The sequence below is a fragment of the Nannobrachium achirus genome, assembly GCF_963921795.1.
Source record: "Nannobrachium achirus genome assembly, chromosome: 18".
Classification (NCBI taxonomy): domain Eukaryota; kingdom Metazoa; phylum Chordata; class Actinopteri; order Myctophiformes; family Myctophidae; genus Nannobrachium; species Nannobrachium achirus.
In genome coordinates this window covers 44,247,333-44,265,713 of record NC_137825.1, presented here as the reverse complement: position 1 = coordinate 44,265,713, position 18,381 = coordinate 44,247,333, and positions in this window count along the sequence as shown.

The window sequence follows — 18,381 nt, the reverse complement described above, 5'->3', positions numbered from 1 at the left end:
TGTGGACTAAAAATACACTTTATCCAGTGATGTGAGAGATCACTCTCCCTGGGGCTGTACTTCCACTGATCCCCCTCCCAGCCTGACTGCCTCAACTGCAGAGACAGAGGCAGCCACAGCCAGCTCCTTTTAAACTACAGTACCAGTTTAACCCAGCCCACACTTCTCTGCAGCCTTCCCCTGACCACTTTACAGCACAGCACGTCCACCCCTACCCTCTCCACCTTCTTTACTCACTCATTTCTTTCTTCTTTTTTTTCCCCTCGTCTCGGGATTTGGTTGGTCAGCGATAGCTTTGATCAGATCCAAGTCTCAGGAGCTGCAATACTGTGGCTGATTGGAGAGAAGCAGTGACACAACATCGCTCCCTGCCTGCCTTGCTGCAGAGTGGCAGCTCCCCAGTCACCAGCAGCACTGGGGGGGATCTGCGGGGAAGCACTCCGTCCGCGCACTCCGCTCCCAGCTCCTTCCCCCGGCTCAGGGAGAGCTGAGAAGGGGAGGGGGAATTAGACAGACCGGGCATAATGACAGAGAGAAGGGAAAGGAGAAATAGGCAGAGGGAAACAGATGCATAGAGAAGAGTTGAGCCTGGCAGGAACTCGTCTTTGAATTATCTTTGCTGAAACCACACTTTTACTCATTCTTTCACTCTGTCTCTGTCTTTCATCTGAGGGAAGATTGATTATCTCATCAAATGGACAGAGTTTATTGGCAACTCAGCCAACTCCCCCTCCAAATGATTAAAAATAAAGAAAACTGCAGCCATTGCTGATTTAAGCTGGGATCGTTGACAGTTCTTAATCTATAAGTCTAGTGGAATTTCTGAAAAATGTGATTGTTAGAGGCATTTTGGGGTAAAAGTTGGGAACCAGTCTATTTTACACAATTCAAGGGTGCTGAATCTGAAAAAAATGGTTCCCAAGCAAAATGTTTTTGACCTTCTAATTTGCGTAATAAAATAGCTGCAGAATTGTCAATTTTAAACTATTTCTTCAAAGGATATTTCACTTTCAAAAAACCTTTAGTAATTTTATCGTCTAATCAAGCTTTTGGGAACACACAGGACAGTTTTTGAGTTGTTTGATTCAGTTTAGATTTAGATATTTGATATTCATTTTATCAGACACGCCACCTTCATATACAAACCCATTGTAACTTCAAACTCCATTTTAACCACGATAGATTTAATGAGAACACCCATCCTTTTTTCTGGTGACTCCAGACATCCTCCTAATACGTGAGCAGGTTGTGTTTTGTCAATAACATTTTTCATTTATTTTTAATAATTTCTTAATTGTATTTTATTTTTTTCATTTTCCCTAATAATTATAGAAAATAAACTAAAAAGGTTATTGAAAGAACACTGCCTGTTCATGTATTAGAAGGGCATCAGGAGTCACCAGAAAAAAAGGATGGGTGTATTCATTGAATCTATCATGGTTAAAATTTTTATTTAAAAGGGATATTTCTGGTGACTCCTGCCGCCCTTCTAATACACGAACAGGCAGTGTTTTTTCGATAACTTTTTTAGTTTCTTTTTAATAATTATTTGGGGGAAATGAAAAATAAATAAATACCAAAAATAAATTATTAAAAATAAATGAAAGGAGTTATCGAAGGAACACAACCTGCTCATGTATTAGGAAGGCGTCAGGAGTCACCAGAAAAACGTCATGAGTGTTTATTTATGGGCCACATTGCTCTGGAATGGTTGGTTCCCAAGGCTACTACAGGACATGTTGGATCATTCTTGAGGATAAAATACACTAAGCGGAATGTTTAACACCAACTGTAGCTTGTACCCTTTGGCAGAAATATAACTATATCAATAACATTCTGCTCAACTTTAGTGTGTTTTACCCTCAGGAAGGTTGTCAACATACAGTTTACAGTTACAGTTTAGGCATTTAGCAGACGCTTTTAATCCAAAGCGACTTACAATAAGCAGATATTGTGCTGTGCATTACATTTATGTTGCTTCAACAAAGATTTAATATTTAATGTTTTACATACCGTATATTTCCAAATAGCCCGAGGGCAAATAGCCGCCAAATGGCGTGCATGGTATTTGGTGGATACAAAGGAGGCGGCAGTGAATGACACCTCCTTTCTATGGGAAATTGCATTTATCTCCTCTTGTGGTCTCCTGATCGATGATTTTTCAGGCCCGTTTTGAAAGAAACCTGTCATCTACATCTTGTAATGGATGGTGTCAGTCAGGGCATTCCACATTTTGTATGTTGGCAGAGGACGGGTGTTTTCATTAAATCTATCATGGTTAAAATGGAGTTTGAAGTTACAATGGGTTTGTATAGGAAGGGGGCGTGTCTGATAAAATGAATATCAAATATCTAAATCTAAACTGAATCGAGCAACTGCAGAAACTGTCCTGGGTGTTCGCAAAACCCTGATTATATGATAAAATGATGAAAAGTTTTTTGAAAGAGAAATATTGATTGAATAAATAGTTCAAAATGTACAATTCGGCAGCCACTTTGTTATGCGAATTAGAAGGTCAAAAACTCAAAATTTTGATTGGGAACCAGGTTTTTCAGATTCTGCACCCTTGAAATGGAGCGCAGGAAGGATGACGTAGCTAGTTCAGGGGGGAGATCTCAGAGGTTGGCGGCGCGCCCCAGGTGGGCGGAGTCCTATATTCCGCCCCCCCCTACTCAGAATATATCAAGGGTGCTAACCTGTTCAGTATTCAGTTGCCAAACTCAGCGCCCCACCTCCGTCCCCAACTTCCACCTCAGGATTAGGCTTTCCCTTGCGTGGGGTCTCGGATCATGTGACCGGCTTCAGTCACGATAATACGATAATAGCTTTATCATTTATCGTGCACTATGATCCGAAGGTCGAATCCATGGCCATCTTAATGTTCCGCATGTAGTCTAGTTTATGCTATATCCATTGCTGCTGCTTAGGCTATAGGATGCTCATTGTATGGCTCATCTATATTGCTTATATCTCTGCTGCTGTTATATTGTATGCTTCCATTCTTGTCAATAAAGTCTATTCAACCTTAATGATTTGCCCCCTGAATTATGTAAAATGGCCTGGTTCCCCACTTTTACCCCCAAATGCCTCTAACCTGCTTATAGAAGGCCTTTTTTCCGAATTTCCGCCTAGGTGTGTAAACTGTGTGTCAAATAGTGTAGGGAATTATAAGCTGTCTCCATTCAAAAAGAAACTGTCTATAATAAAAAGATCAGGTGTTCTTGGAAGTCCAAATAAGCACAATGAAGGAAATGCAAAAGTTCAACAAAAGAAGGCAAATTTAAAAAGCCTTTATTATTAAATGCGATTTCTTTTTTTCAATTGTTTTTCAATTTCATGGTGAAAATATCAAAAACAATACATTGGCATTCTTGAGACAGAGTTGGGTTACAGCCCACGCATATAGCAGGGCGAGACATTACATTAACATGCACATTTATTGTTTTTAATATTTTCACCATGAAACAGCCATGCTAATAAAGGCTTTGTAACTTCCTTGCCAGAAGAGTTGCCTTGGATCTTTTTTCTTTTGTTCTTCTGTCTCCATTCTTACCATCTGCACTGTGTCCTCCAAACTGCATGTGCTGAACCTCATGTCATTGGCCGTTGCACGGCAACTGCCAGCGCACTATTTCCTTGGGGGGAGACTCTAAAAGAGAAAAAAAGAACATATTACTCAATCAATAGAGGGCTTGAGTGTTCATAGAAGCGGGTTATATTGTGTTCCATGGACCTGATACAGTACCTCAACATGGAAACATCGTCACGGTCAGGTGGAAACCTTGTAAGTCCAAAACTGTTATTTTTCAGGACATGGACTAAAAGACAAAAAAAATAAAACAGCAGATCTACAAGCTCTCAACATGCGTGCGTTATCATGACACGTTGGGAGGTTGTGGATCGACTATTCTTGCGACTTTTGTTTTTTGAAAAAAATGCAACAATTTTGAATACGGAGATAGGCCTACAAGGTTTCTGCCCGACAGCAACGATGTGGAACATGTGTGCAGTCAGTGTGAATAGGGATTTGGAGTAATGATTATTGAGTAAACAAAACAAATCCGTTGAGTTGATCTCAATTCTGGCATGAACTACGGTATGTCATCCCACAGGAATCTTCTCAGAGAGGTTTCATTACAGTACTGTTCTGTACGGTATGTCATGTGTGATGCAACTTCTTTGGGCAGCACTCACATGGCAGGATTTAAGATCCTATATTATTATCTCCGCCAGGCCGGAACAGCCAGGTGGCGGGGATTATATTTGTGTCCTTGTCTCTGTGTGTCTGTGAGCAGCTAATCTCAAGCACCACTGGACCACACTCCCAGCAGGCCAAGGGATAATCGCCACCCCAAATTCACACCTTCACATTTTGACCTATAATTCTTGAACCGTTGGTCGTACAATGAAATACAATTCCCTGTATTCCTTGTTGATCACACATCACACATTGAAGAGCCACTAAACAATGCAGAAGCTAAATGCATTTCAATTCCACCCATAGGGAGAATCACAAATGCTACAAATGTCACTAAGGTAGGCATTCGTCAAGCTTGTCCTGAAAATGCCAAGATGAGACACAGTAAAAATTAATTGTGTTGATTAACTCATTGCATGCCAGGCCCGATAGTCCCGAGATTATTTTAATGTCTTTCCCTGCCAGGCCCGATAGTCCCGAGAATTTCCGCCATTTTGAAAAAAAAAGAAAAAAAAATTCAAAAAAAAATTTTTTTCAAAATTTTTTTTGGACCCCAAAAAATGTAGTAGGCATGATAGAAATCGCGAAATTGCATGTTTAACCCCCATAGCAACCCCATCTATCAAACATGGCAGCCATCTTTGTTTACATTTTAGGAAAACATAATGGCTTGTATCCAGGGCAGGAATTTCATGGAGGCCATGAAGGCCATGGCCTCTGTTGCCCCTCAGTTTGGCCTTGTGCCCCTCAAACCAATGGCATGACCTGAGGCCACAGTGGCCTTGATGCCCCAGCTGACTGTACCACTTTCTCCTCTGTCTCTTTCTTCTCAATTTATAGACACCGGTGTCTCTTTCTTGTCATGTAGACATCAGTGTATTTTGTTGAGATTCTGAAATCTTAAATCCTCCGAGTCCCCATCTTTAAACCAATCCAGTGACTTTGATTGGTGCAGGGCTGAGCATGGATCAGAGGTTATCATCCCTAACCCTTAAATTCAACGACTTCTTTCAATGGACTAAATTCTAAAATCTTGTTTTATTGATGGCCTTCCTGCCCTGGCATTTGGCCTTTGTGCCCTCAAAAAATGGAAAACACCAAAGGCCAAGTGGCCTTGCCCCTAAAATGATTAAATTCCAGGCCTGCTTGTATCTCATGAATGCCTGAACGGATTTTCATTCGGATTCTTTTGTTTGAAAGCTGTGAGCAATGTGAACACACGTGGTGCATTATCTAGGCATGGGTGTGCATGATCCGTGCACTATGAATTACATGGAAGTCTATGGAGACCAGATGCAACATTGAGTACGAAGGTATGTTAAAATGGCGGGGAATGTGTTAAAATCTCCTGGTTTTACTTTGTAGAATGATGTTATAGTGACACTTTAGTTATCTGTCATGGGATTATTTACTTCATATATGCTTTTGCTTTTTAATCATGGAATACTCATGTGCACCCCAGGGCCTGACAGTAAGCACAGTCAAAGTCACACTCTTGAAAGTTAGCATCTCTTTCTAGCCTGGGTGCCACGATGGTTTAGTGATGAAAAGTGATGAGTCATCACTTTTCACAGTTTTGTGTGGGTTTTCTGGGGCCATTTGTAGCTCAAGGAATGTTTTTTGTGCAAAACAAATGCTTGCAAAGGATTCAGCATCATGACAAACCCCTAGTTAGACCCCTCACATCCTACTTAACACGATGACTGGCCGCTAGAGTGCCAGCCATTCCTCCATAAGGCTTCATAGTCCGGTTAACCACGAAGAAGTGGCTTGTGTTTTCTCTGCAGACAGTGTTGTGAACGTGAAATGGAGGCCGAGAGCTAACAGTTAGCAATCGACTGTTTTATTTTTTAGAAGACCGATCTGAAGCTATTCAGCCGCAAGAACAACTTTTCCGCTGCACTAGGAACACAGTTCAGAGAAAATGACCTCTAAAGATGTGACTTTGTATTGGATTGGGCGGCGCGTTTCGGCGACGTTACCCGATTACGGGCCGGTGGAAAGAGAGCTTGGTAGGCGGCTTGGATCCAGGGCTAGACCGGGGCTTCGTTGAGGCCTCCGATTATTTAATTCATTTTATTAAAGGAACCGAAAAGTTTCAGTTTTTGTAAACCTTAATACGTCTTGCAAACTTTTTTGGGGGGGCTCTAAACTTTATTCTAAACCATTTTCAATGGAATAAATCGTCGCAACATGTAGCATGGCTCGTTGGAAAGCGATGGACGAGCCAGGACCACCCACGTCGCTACTAGCAGCTCAGGGTAAGTAAAATAGCAAAAAAAATAGTATTGGAATGAAAAAAAGAACCGAAGATATTCGGTTTTAGCACTAAAAGAGTTAAATACCCAGGAAAAAAACCTGGTCGCCGACTCGGGCGCCCTAGCTAAATCATTAGAGCATGCCCTGGGCTACATCTGTGCAAAGTTTGGTGCTTTCAGACTGATTAGCACGAAAAAGCTCAAGGCCTCCGACTACATTAGGTTAAGTCAAACACAGTCCATAATTTAGTCATTTAGCTTTCCAGCTAAAAAACTAAAACAAAAAATATTTTACATGTAAATGTGATATCCTACCCTGAGAGCCGTATTCCAATGCTGTCTTCAAAATTGGCAAAATTGACCTTGGAAGTCAGCATTTTGTTGACTTTTGAATGGGACAGGTCTTGATGCCTTCTTGCATTCAAATGCTGTCCTTGCACTTGCAGGCAGATTCTTTTCTGTTTGGGACAGAGAGAGACATTATATGTTTGAGTTTAGTTTGTGTTTGAATTTGTATTATCCATATTTTGTTTTATACCATCATCAAACCCACACGATTCACATTTTTATCTCACCGTGCATCTTCTACTGTAATGATGGTATTGATAATTCCATCTCCCCACAATGCATTTACTTTTGCTACTTTGTGTTTTACTTAATAAAAGTCTTATCCTTTAAGGGTTGCTGTGTTTACTTCCTTTGTCTTAGGTCATAAAAGAGAGTGACATACTGTAGGAGTGTTGTGTGGTGTAACAGTAACACAAAAGAATGATAACAAAAACCAAACCAAGACGATAAGAGAGAGACAGAGAGAGAGAGAACTGGAGTGGCTTGTTCTTGAGCACTAGGCCCGGGTCATCCCAGCTGGCACTGACGACCTCTGCCCTGAAAGACAAAGTACATGTAGGGCACATGGGCACTGGAGTCAAGGGCAGGAGGCCCTCACTCTGGTTTCACTGCAGATAAGGACTACTTCTCCTGTGGATCTGATAAACATGTCATTTTGATGATACCGATGTTCCGCATTTGACTATACAACTACCTTCTGGCTCTTGCTCCAAATAGTATCATGAACCCTTGTTGCAACGTGTGGCAGTGCACGCCATGAAATCTGCACTTCTGCACATCTATACTGTACTTCATTGACTGGATCGAGTCCCCAAATGGTCCAATAGGCCTCTCCCTTTTCCCCTCTATTCTTAATCCTCCCTCTATCCTCTTCGCCAAAAATAGCCGATCTACAAGTTCACATAGGTCTATTATTTTTGCCGAATGTTCACCCCCACGATAGGGACACTAGGGTTCATGTGGTTAATGATTGGAAAGATGAATGAGGCATATTTAAATATAGATGTGTAAACTAAACGGTGATTCTTCTTCTTAGTGTGAATAATGTGATGTGATGTGTGAACGGAGCATTCAACTGAACAATTCTTTATCCAAGTCCTAATAGCCGAGGTCAATGTCACATCACATGCATTTACATGCACACAAATAGCCTGATCACTGGGAACAATCAGGTCAATGGCTATAATTCGATTGAAGCTTTTGCATGCATAGCATTAGTGCGATTACAGCAATAACCCTGGTTTGCATAATACTTGCATATCCGGTGAAGTTGTTAGGTCTTACGTCTACATAGTCAAACGCGCACATTAAGAAACCAGATTCTCAAAAAGATGCCTTGTAAGCCTAGTCCTGTATCTCAGACCCTTATTGCCCGATTTTCTTTTATTTAGCTGTTAAACCCCGAAGGGATCAAAACGTAATGTTTTTGTATTGTGCTGGATTCTTATATTTCTCTTCCTGCCATGGTTAACCAAATTATTTGGTAAATGGGGATGACATTTTCATCAATGATTGGAAGTTGTACTTGTGTGCATGACTTGCACAACAAATATGACCCCAATCAGTCTGATGAGGCTGCTATAATTAAAGGTCAACATTTTGAACTTTGAAAAGCCACAATTCCTACGCAGCCAACCTGAATGACACAAAAACTGCAACAGACAATCCATCTTCCTCACTCTAAAATGTCCGCAAAATGTTGAATCTTTTGAAAAACACATTTCTGACATATTCTCAGAAGTTTCTAAGTCTACTGCATTTTCTGTGGATCATTATTGGGCCAATCAAAATGACAGCTTGTTGATATCTTATTTATGGCCTCAGAATCTTGAGGAACGTGTGGCACACATGAACCAGTGAAAGCCAGGTGGTTAATTATTAGTGGTTTATTATCTAACATCACATCATAAGGTGATTATAGGCAGACATTTTACGTACCATCAACTCTCAATTAATTATCTGTTATCTACCGCATGATAGCAAAGGACTGTACTTGAATACATCAAACAAAACATAATCGGAAACTGTCCTTAAATCAAAAGGTCACACATGATTTCTGCAACCACACGATTGTCCATTAGCAGGTAGGCTACTGGTGAGTATATGGCTGAAAATTAATATACACTGAAATAATTCACATTTCTATTCTGTATGCATGGTTCAGACTGCGAAAAAAAAAAAAAAAAAAAAAAGGAAAACATTTCTCATGCCACCAAAACATGGTTCAAAACAATGTCTTGCTGATCGTAAAATGACCAACATATAGGAGGTCGAGAAGAATATGCCAGGGGCCCTGTCTGAAGCCCTGAAGCAGCAAATGTTGTAAATGTGTTAATAGACTTTTGGAATTGGTTCCAAAGTCTTTGGTACCAGCCAATAAAAGAGTTAACATGAGTGTGTGCCGCAGTTAGTTTACTGTGCGCGCGTGTATCTGTGTGTGTGTGTGTGTGTGTGTGTGTGTGCGTGCGTGCGTGCGTGCGTGCGTGCGTGTGTGTGTGTGTGTGTGTGTGTGCACGCGCATTCATGTTTGTGAGTAGGGACATCCTGCACACTCCAGCAACGTAATTGAATTCGGCAGCTGTAATGGAATTCTGTGAAGTGTGGTGAAGCTGCGGTGGCCTACAGCGCTCAATCTCCACAGATAAAAGAGGCATATGTTGCGCACCACTGGATGTGGGTGCCGTGAGCCAAACTGTGTGCATACTGTACAGTATGACAGTGTAGTGGTGTGGTGTGGTGTACTTGTATTACTATGCTTGTGAGGGCCAAATCATAATATTCCTGGGGTCCTCCCCAAAGGAAATGGTTGTTTTATGATTGGGAATTAAGGTTTATCATTTGGAAAATATTCTGTTTGGGGTTAGAATTAGGCATTTAGAGCAATGTTTCCTAAATAGTGCGTCGGGATCCATTTGTGCGTCGCGGACACACTTTTATGGGTCACAAGTAAATGTCAAAACATATAAAATAAAATAACTCACCCAAAATAGATTTTTCATGAGAAAAAAACTATGTTTTTTCTAAATAATGTCATGAATACAAAAGTTGCACCAATGCGAAGAGAGCGGTGCAAACACAACACACGTGCATATCTCCTTGTATGGGCCGTTTTATTTTTTTATAATTTTTATCCCACGATTTTTATCCCAACTCATTTTTCACCCAGTGCCAATTATTAATCCTGAGCGCTACACTCCCTCTGCCAGCCTGGGGAGAGCAACGGACTGACCTCATGCTTCCTTCTATGCATGAGTAGTCCAAGCCGCTTCTTTTCACCTGACAGGGGGGAGTTTCCCTGGCTGGTATGGGTGCTAATGACGCGGAGGAGAGAACACACCCCCAGCGCCCACAGCTTCCCCCAGCAGGAATCGAACCAAGGACCTTCTAGCTGTGAGGCGACAGCAGTACCGTCTGCGCCAGGGCCACCGTGCCCCTCTTGTAAGGGCAATTCTGTCCGTGATGTCAGTTACTTTAGAAGTTTAGGTGTACGTGCACGGATCTCCATACTAATACATTATAATATAATAATTAATTAATAGTTACCTACTCCTCCCGCGAGGGAAATTCAGATATCGCAGCCCAACCCAGCTGCTTTTTTTTATCAGCTTTAACCCAGCTGAACTCAACCCAGTGAAGCCCACAAGGAGCGCAAGGGGGAAGGGGAGCAGTGATAGCTGGAGTGGGGAATCGTACCTGCGACCTCTGGGGCCTCCGGAGTCCTAGGTATGGACACTAACCACTCAGCCATCATATTAACATAATAATATTAGCTCCATGCGTGGCATGCACCAGAAACTGCAGATATACAAGCTCACAAAGCCTCAGGTTCCAATAATTGAAATTGCAGATATTTGGTGCACACCACCAATACATGAGTAAGTATAACTCAGGTTTTAGAATTATGATGATGAAAAAATGACATCAATAATTTAACAATTTCCTCCTTCACTCAACGGTCCAGTAAATCAGTTTAACATCCTTCATGTTCCTCTTCCCGAAAAAATTATACGATCATGTTGATCAAATACCAAAAATCAAACCTCGGTTCGAAGTGGAGCGGTGAATCTGAGCAGCTATACCGTGTGTGTGTGTGTGTGTGTGTGTGTGTGTGTGTCTAGTCTGCACAATAGTGCCATAGAAGCTGTGTGTGTGTGTGCCTGCACAACAGCGCCCCTCCTTTAACTTGTGTGTTGTGTGTGGCCACTCAAGGTATTGCCAGGCTACAGACATACCCAGCCAGCCAGCCACATAGCCAGCCACCCACCCACCCACCCACAGACATACCTGTCTATTGGGAGCGCTTTCACCGCTCCAAAAACTACGTATACCAGTTATATTATATGACATAACACCTTATAATGAGGAAATATTAGAGCAGGGGCTTGGCATTAGTTGTAAACAAAGGATTACAAGGAAGTCATAACACTTAAGTATCTCAAAAGGGAATAACTAGGCTGTCAATACACAACTATTATTGTTCAACTTGTTCATATTTAGACAGTAGGCCTATATCAATATAATTTTAGTGATATATGAATAGGCAATTCATCCCCTGGCAGACCAAGGACCAGATGGAGGGATTACATCTCCACACTGGCCTGGCTGGGAACACCTGGGGATGGAAGTGGCTAATGTTGCTCAGGAGAGGGAACACCGGAAATCTCTATTAGAACTGTTACCCCCGTGACCCGATTCCGGATAAGCGGTTGAAGATATGGATGGATGGAATTCATCCCTGGCTTATGAGAATTTGGTGAAGTCATAATTGAGGTGAGGCCATTTGAAGTCAAATGGCTGGTTAAGCGCTTACAGTACAAAACTCTGCTGCAAAAACAAGCTCATAAAACAGCAGTGCACAATGTTTCTGCCAGGGGTGCAATGATACAGTACAATATGCCTTCATTTCAAGCTGTGTTCTCAAGCGATTTGAGCCTAATATTAAGAATCAAGCTTTTACAATATGTTACTTTGACACTGTACAATGGTGTCACAAAAACAGGAACTGGAAAATATGCCCCAAGAGGATATAATCAGTTCAAGCTGAATGACAAGCAAGTGAGTGATTGATTCTGGTTCCTGGCAGGCAACTTCTAAATGAAGGGAAGCGTTCTGTACCTGGCACATTGACACATGGAGACTAACTGGAACCGGAGAACCCCCTATGAACAACACATTCTTTAATGATTGTAAGCTTTGTCATAATAATAAAAGACATATCACACGTTTTCTGATCTCATGTTATTTGTGCACACTTTGTACACTTTTAAAGTTGATTGAGGTATCTAAATAGCACCTGCGATCAGCAGTATCGCGAGAATTCGGTTGACAGACTGTTAATGATTGACATTCTTGTGATAACAGCCCATTGGAGAGGAACGTGCTCTGTGCTCTTTAGATACCCTGTGCACATTGAAAAGCAGGACAACAGAAAACAATGTGTGATATGTATTTTAATTTCCTGGACTGATTATTTTAAACAATCATTCAGAGATGTTTATTTGAGATTTATTTGAGATTTTTGCATTGGATATTCAAAAATAGCAGATATACAAGCTCACAGCGCACCACTACTGTACTGTACATGCCGCGCTGCGAGCTTGTACATCTGCTATTTTTGAACAATTTTAAAAAGTGTGAGAACTACTGATTTGGAAGGAATTTGTAGAATCGGCCTCAGGTCTTAAACGGTTACGGCTCCGGTTTGCCTCCCAGTGCCAAAAGTCTGCCAGGTGGAATATTGGCTGGAGTGGACAGACAAAGTGACGTATAGATGTCCGTTCCTTCTTAAATAAGTTCCTTGGTTGCTGGGGGACAGGTTGGTCAGGGGCGGGGGGGAGTGGGACTGGGTTACTAGGGCCCAAGGTGGAGGGGCCTTCATTATTTTATACTTTAGCTATTGAAAAATAGTAGATATACAAGCTCACAGCACTGCAAGCTTGTAGATATGCTATTTTTGTCGTGAAAATGTGTGCAAATCTTTTAATATATGTATTTTTTAAGCAAACATTTGTAACTCAAATCTTTCTTCTGGGGGGTCCCTGGAGCTAAATATTTTGAGAGGGGGGTCTGTGGCCAAATACATATAATTTTGTGGGTCTTTCATATGAAAACGCTTGAGCACCACTGACTTAAAAAATGTTTTTCAAAAAACCTTAGAAGGATTTGAAATATTCAAAGATTTGCACAAATTTTCTAAAATAGCAGATCTACACACAGTGAATCCTTGTACCCAAGGCCCAGAATTTGGTGCGACACCCCTGGTGGTCAGGGGTGGGTGGGGTCATATTGGATTTTATTAGCCCCTGCAGACACAATGTCATTGAATTTGTTTATGGCTTAACAAAATACAATTCACGAATGATGGAACTTACTCAAAGAGGAAGTGACCTTTCCCTTGTTGACAACACAGCAGATAAAGTGTGTGGAAGTAATCATTATTTGTGTGGAACAATGACTGAATAGGTAATTGATAGTTACAAAAGCTTGCAAGTGTGCACTTCAGTCTTTTAGAGAGAGGCTGATGTAATACAGTAGCTTAGGGGATCAAGCCTAGTACAGCAAGAGAAAGGTTGAATAGCTACTTTCAGGCACATTTTCTTTTAACCACTTAAACCCTGTATACTTAGTTGACCGGTGTCCCGCAAGAGTCTGTCTTTGGCCCACACTCCTTTTTCCTCTAGTCTAGACCAAACCTCTTCACTGAAAATAGCTGACCAATTGTGAGCCTGTAGATCTGCTAACACATACTGTACAGGTGAAACAAGTAACAAAGACAAGAACTCAAGAACACATCCAACACAAAACAATGACCCAACAAGGGCTGACTGGGGAAGAGACATATACACATGAGGGGTGATTACAAACAAAGATACAGCTGGACCATAGAACTAAGTTAACTAGACTAGGAACTTACAGTACGTAAGTTCTAGAGCAAGTAACCCTTGCTCTAGGGATGGCTGCCGACATCCCACGAGGAAGGGAACTTGAGGAGCATAATGAATTGAATTTGAGAGTGCAGGTACTGTACTCACACACATGCAGGCATGGAAAGGGGCTGGAACCCCCTGAGGCTTTCTTCTAGTGCTGGGGCAGGTAAGGGACATTGAGACAGGGCCCAAAGGAAAGGACAAGAGGGCTGCATATACTGAATCAATGCTGTTCTGACATTCTTCTTCCACTGCTGGAACAGGAAAGGGACGTTGAGACTGGGACCGGGGGGACTTCCCAATAATCCAACGTCCCAGTAGTCCGACCAACGTTATATAGTTTAGTGAGAGGTTACGGTTTGGGTTAGTTTAGTTATAATGGGGGCCGTCGGACCAATGGTACTTCGGAACAACGGACACCCGAACAGTCAGCATTTCTATAACTTTGAGGAGAATAACTACAGTAACTACATGTCATTTACCATACACTTCAACAGGATCAACATGACACATACACACTTGACTGAAAAATCATATTATTTGGAATTTATGCTTCGTCGTGGATGGTGTCGCATGTCAAAAACAGCAGACCTACAAGCTCATAACACCTTGTGCATTCAAGGCAGTGTGAGCTTGTAAACAGCTATTTTTGACACATGTCATACTAGTGACACAACTGTATGACTATCAATCAGCGTTATGACAAGACAGACAATACACTCAATTCCTGGGTCGAGGCCCAGTAGGGCCCGTTCACTAATCCACCCCTGCATACAACACAAAACAATGACCCAACATGGAATGACTGCGGAACGAGACTCATATACACATGAGGAGTGATTACAAACACAATACAGCTGGGGCAGACAGCGCTATAGAATTAAGATAACTAGACTAGGGAACATAATACAGTACATAGAAATACAAGACCTATTGTCTCTCATGTATACTGGGTGTGGTAGAAAATAGCTAGTATTTTTTAATTTGATCCCTTTCTCCATTGGTCTGCAGGAAATGGGCATAATCCCAAGCTTTGTACAGCAAGAAAATCTTTCCTTTGGGATTCATGATATCAAAGGGGCATCGGTTTTGGGAGACCTCAGGACTGTACCATGGAACTAATAGTAATTTGAAGACTTAAAGGACAACTCATTAGGACAACTTATTAGTTGTCATTGGTTGCACACACATCCATGTCATTGTTGGCCCACACGAGATGCCACACGCTAAACACATGTTATTCTGTGTGTTTTGCCAAGTCCTGTAAAAGATGCATGATTGTCCAGTACAGTCACTTTGATTGGCAGTTGTGCTGAATGCTCATCCCAAAACATGATTTATGAGACTGTGGCGGCTGTGGCGGCTTGTGTGGCACAACCAAGGCATGGATGTGTTTGTAATGACAACTATTAGGCCTAACACATTCATGAAAAAATAAATCACTTTTGAACACAACAAATAGTGTAAAAGCAATAGGCTTATGGGCTCCCACTCTACAGTGTATGCTATGAGGGCTGCTGGGTTCTGCAGGGGAAATTGGGCAACAGGGACATTTCTGCCAAATAGACTTCATGGACAGTCATTTGGGATCAATATAAGTAGAATATAAGTAGGATCAAGTAGGACTTTGTACACTCTCTTTGTATTTGTACACTCAGAGTTATGGAGGTCCCAAGCCTAAATGCATAATAACCTGGGGGTCCATGAAATGAAAAGGTTTTAGAATCACTGGCCTAACAACTCAGCTATCAGGTCGCACAACCTTAGTTTAGCAAGGCGTATTGTTCACACAACACATTACAGGCTACACAGTCTCCTCGGCAGATTAAGTGGATATTGTGCCCCAGCACAGAGCGCCTATAGTTCATAATTAGGTTATGTTTATTTCAAATGTGGGTGTAGCATACTGTGTCCTGCTAGCGTTTTTATGGGTATACATTACCAGCTATATTAAATCATGCAGAACAGAAAGCACTATAAAATTAATTACAATGATGTATCAGTGCCAAATGCAGGTGGTTTAGGATATTGTCATGCATTACAACACTATTAAGGAAAATGAATGTGTGCATACAGTGCGAATCAATCCTATCCACAAATGATCTTTCATAAACAAAACTAAGCTCCAACTTTAAAATGCTTTCAGTATTTTGTATTTTCTGTTGCAAACTGTAACTGTATGCTAACTGTTACTGTACAAGATTAATGTAGTAAACTAGTGTTCAAACTTTGTTCATGAACAGCAAAGATGTAGGCACGTTGCCTCTAACATGATATGACTCTGGATGACAGAACAAGAGGAGAGAATGAAGTAATGCACCATAAACAAATAAAGGCTCATTGCAGGAGGCCTTATCTTTTTTTTTAATGAATAGCTAAATATCTTGATGCTTCTCTAATGAGAGTCGTAAACGGAGATAAAGGAAATGGCTGATGATAACACACATACAGTACGTAGGGGAGAACGGGGTAAGATGAACCTGTGGGTAAGATGAACCACCCCCTTTATCTTTAAAACTATACACATGAGTTGTCATTTGACCTTAAAATAAGAACACAACCATCATTTCCACCTGGCTGTAGAGTTGACACATGGGCAAAGTGGCAAACATATTTCTACACAAAAAAGTGTTTTTTGCTGGTCAAAGTACATTTTTTACTTTTATGGTATAATGATTAAAAGCAATATACCCAGGTCTAAACTTATATATCATGCATGTTGGTGATATTCCAATGTATAACACTATGTGAATCATTTAGCTAAATATCAGCATTAAGCTAGCCAGGTTTTGTCAAGTAAATACATTATTTGTTCAAGTTTAAACTGTTAAAGTTAAGAATATCATGTGGGTCAACTTACCCCATGACTTGGATCAACTTACCCCTAACCTGGGGCAAATTGAGCCACATTACCACTTTTTTTCTGGTCCTTTGTCATAGATGCTAACCCATAATTTCAAATGATAGAATACATCCTGAAATGTGTCTAGATGTTTTGATTTTACTGCCATCTCACTTTTTCTTGCTTCCAGGGCAACTTGAGCAAAAAGCGGTTCTCCCCTACGTACTGATATGTCTATAATAGACTGATTGATTAGACTCCCTTCCAAAGAAGGCTTTGGATCATACAACAAGCATGTATCAAGTCCAATAGCAATGACAGATAGTTCTTATTCTTTGTTTTTACCTGCCCTGTAGGAATCCAAACCAATCACAGTCAAAGTTAAATAAGTAATATAGCCATCAATCTGACCCACTAGGTAAAACATTGAACAAAACTGACCTCCAGCTATGGTGGACAGTAACAATTCAGGAGTACTGTACTTAAATAAATGTTCTAAGTATCTAGTGTACAGTACTTCAGCATTTGTACTATTTTTTGGAAACTTGACTTACACCCCAGTACATTTCAAAGACCTTTGATCCACTATATTTCTAAGAAGCAGAAAAGTACATAATGAATTAAACACTTAAGCCCTATTTCAAGTTAAGTGAAAACAGCCAAACTACAGTACACACTACACTACAGTATTCACACTACATCGCATTGCTAACCTTGAGATTTTTTTGAACATTTCTGTAAAAGCTTTGAATTTTGGGCAGGAAATGTCTACATTTTAACATTTTGATATGCATTAAAAATAAATTATACTTTGTAATTTGTACTTATATATTACACATTTAAAAGCATGCACTTTTTAATATAGTATTTTAAAAGCAAGTTCTCCAGTTCTCTCAACTACATATTTGACTGTGCAACTGTCACTTAGTTGATATTTGACCAGCATTATCTACACTTTGACTCAATTAATGGGGTTGGGTACTTTGTCCATCAACCATTAATTAATTCACAGATGAATATTGCCTTGTTTTAAAGGGTACTAGGGTACAGAGATAACTCACCAGACGGCTCACAATGGGCAAAAGGTGCACTGGAGTCATTATCACGTGTGATTTACAGTCTTGTTGACATACATATGAGCAAGAGAATAATGATCAAGGATCGTGCTGCTGACACTTTGCTCACAACCATCTTATCAGCCTTAAAGATATCAAAGCTGCAGCAGTGCTTTCTGCTAGATTGTTCACCATTTGACAGGAAGAGCCATACAATATGCAGGAAATGGACACCCTTATGTGCTTTAGTAATGAGTGTCCCCAAGGTGGTATATCTTTTTTTAATTAGCCTGATGACAGAATATGCATACCAATGTTGTGTGCATACAGTACAAAGAATGTGATCCCATTAGTTCTGTAAACACTGTCTGCAGCCAGGGAAAGGCTCTCAAGGGATGTTGGAGTCTGTCTGATATTACACCCGCATACAAATATAGACTAGGCACATTTTAGAACAATTTGATAATCGTCACTTTCTTCTTTTTTTAAGATTAGTTTTGTTGGGCTTTTTATGCCTTTATTGGATAGGACAGTAGACTGAAAGGAAATGGGGGGAGAGACACGCGGCAAAGGTCGTCCGGATCGGGAATCAAACCGGCGACACCATCAGGCATCAATGCCTATGTGGTATGCACCTGGACCAGTAGGCCAGCGGGTGCCCTCTTTGTTTGTCTTTTACTTAGAATCCACTTTTAATCCAACTCTTTGGGTGGTTTTATGGTAAGAGAATGAATATTTGGAATATGATCTCATT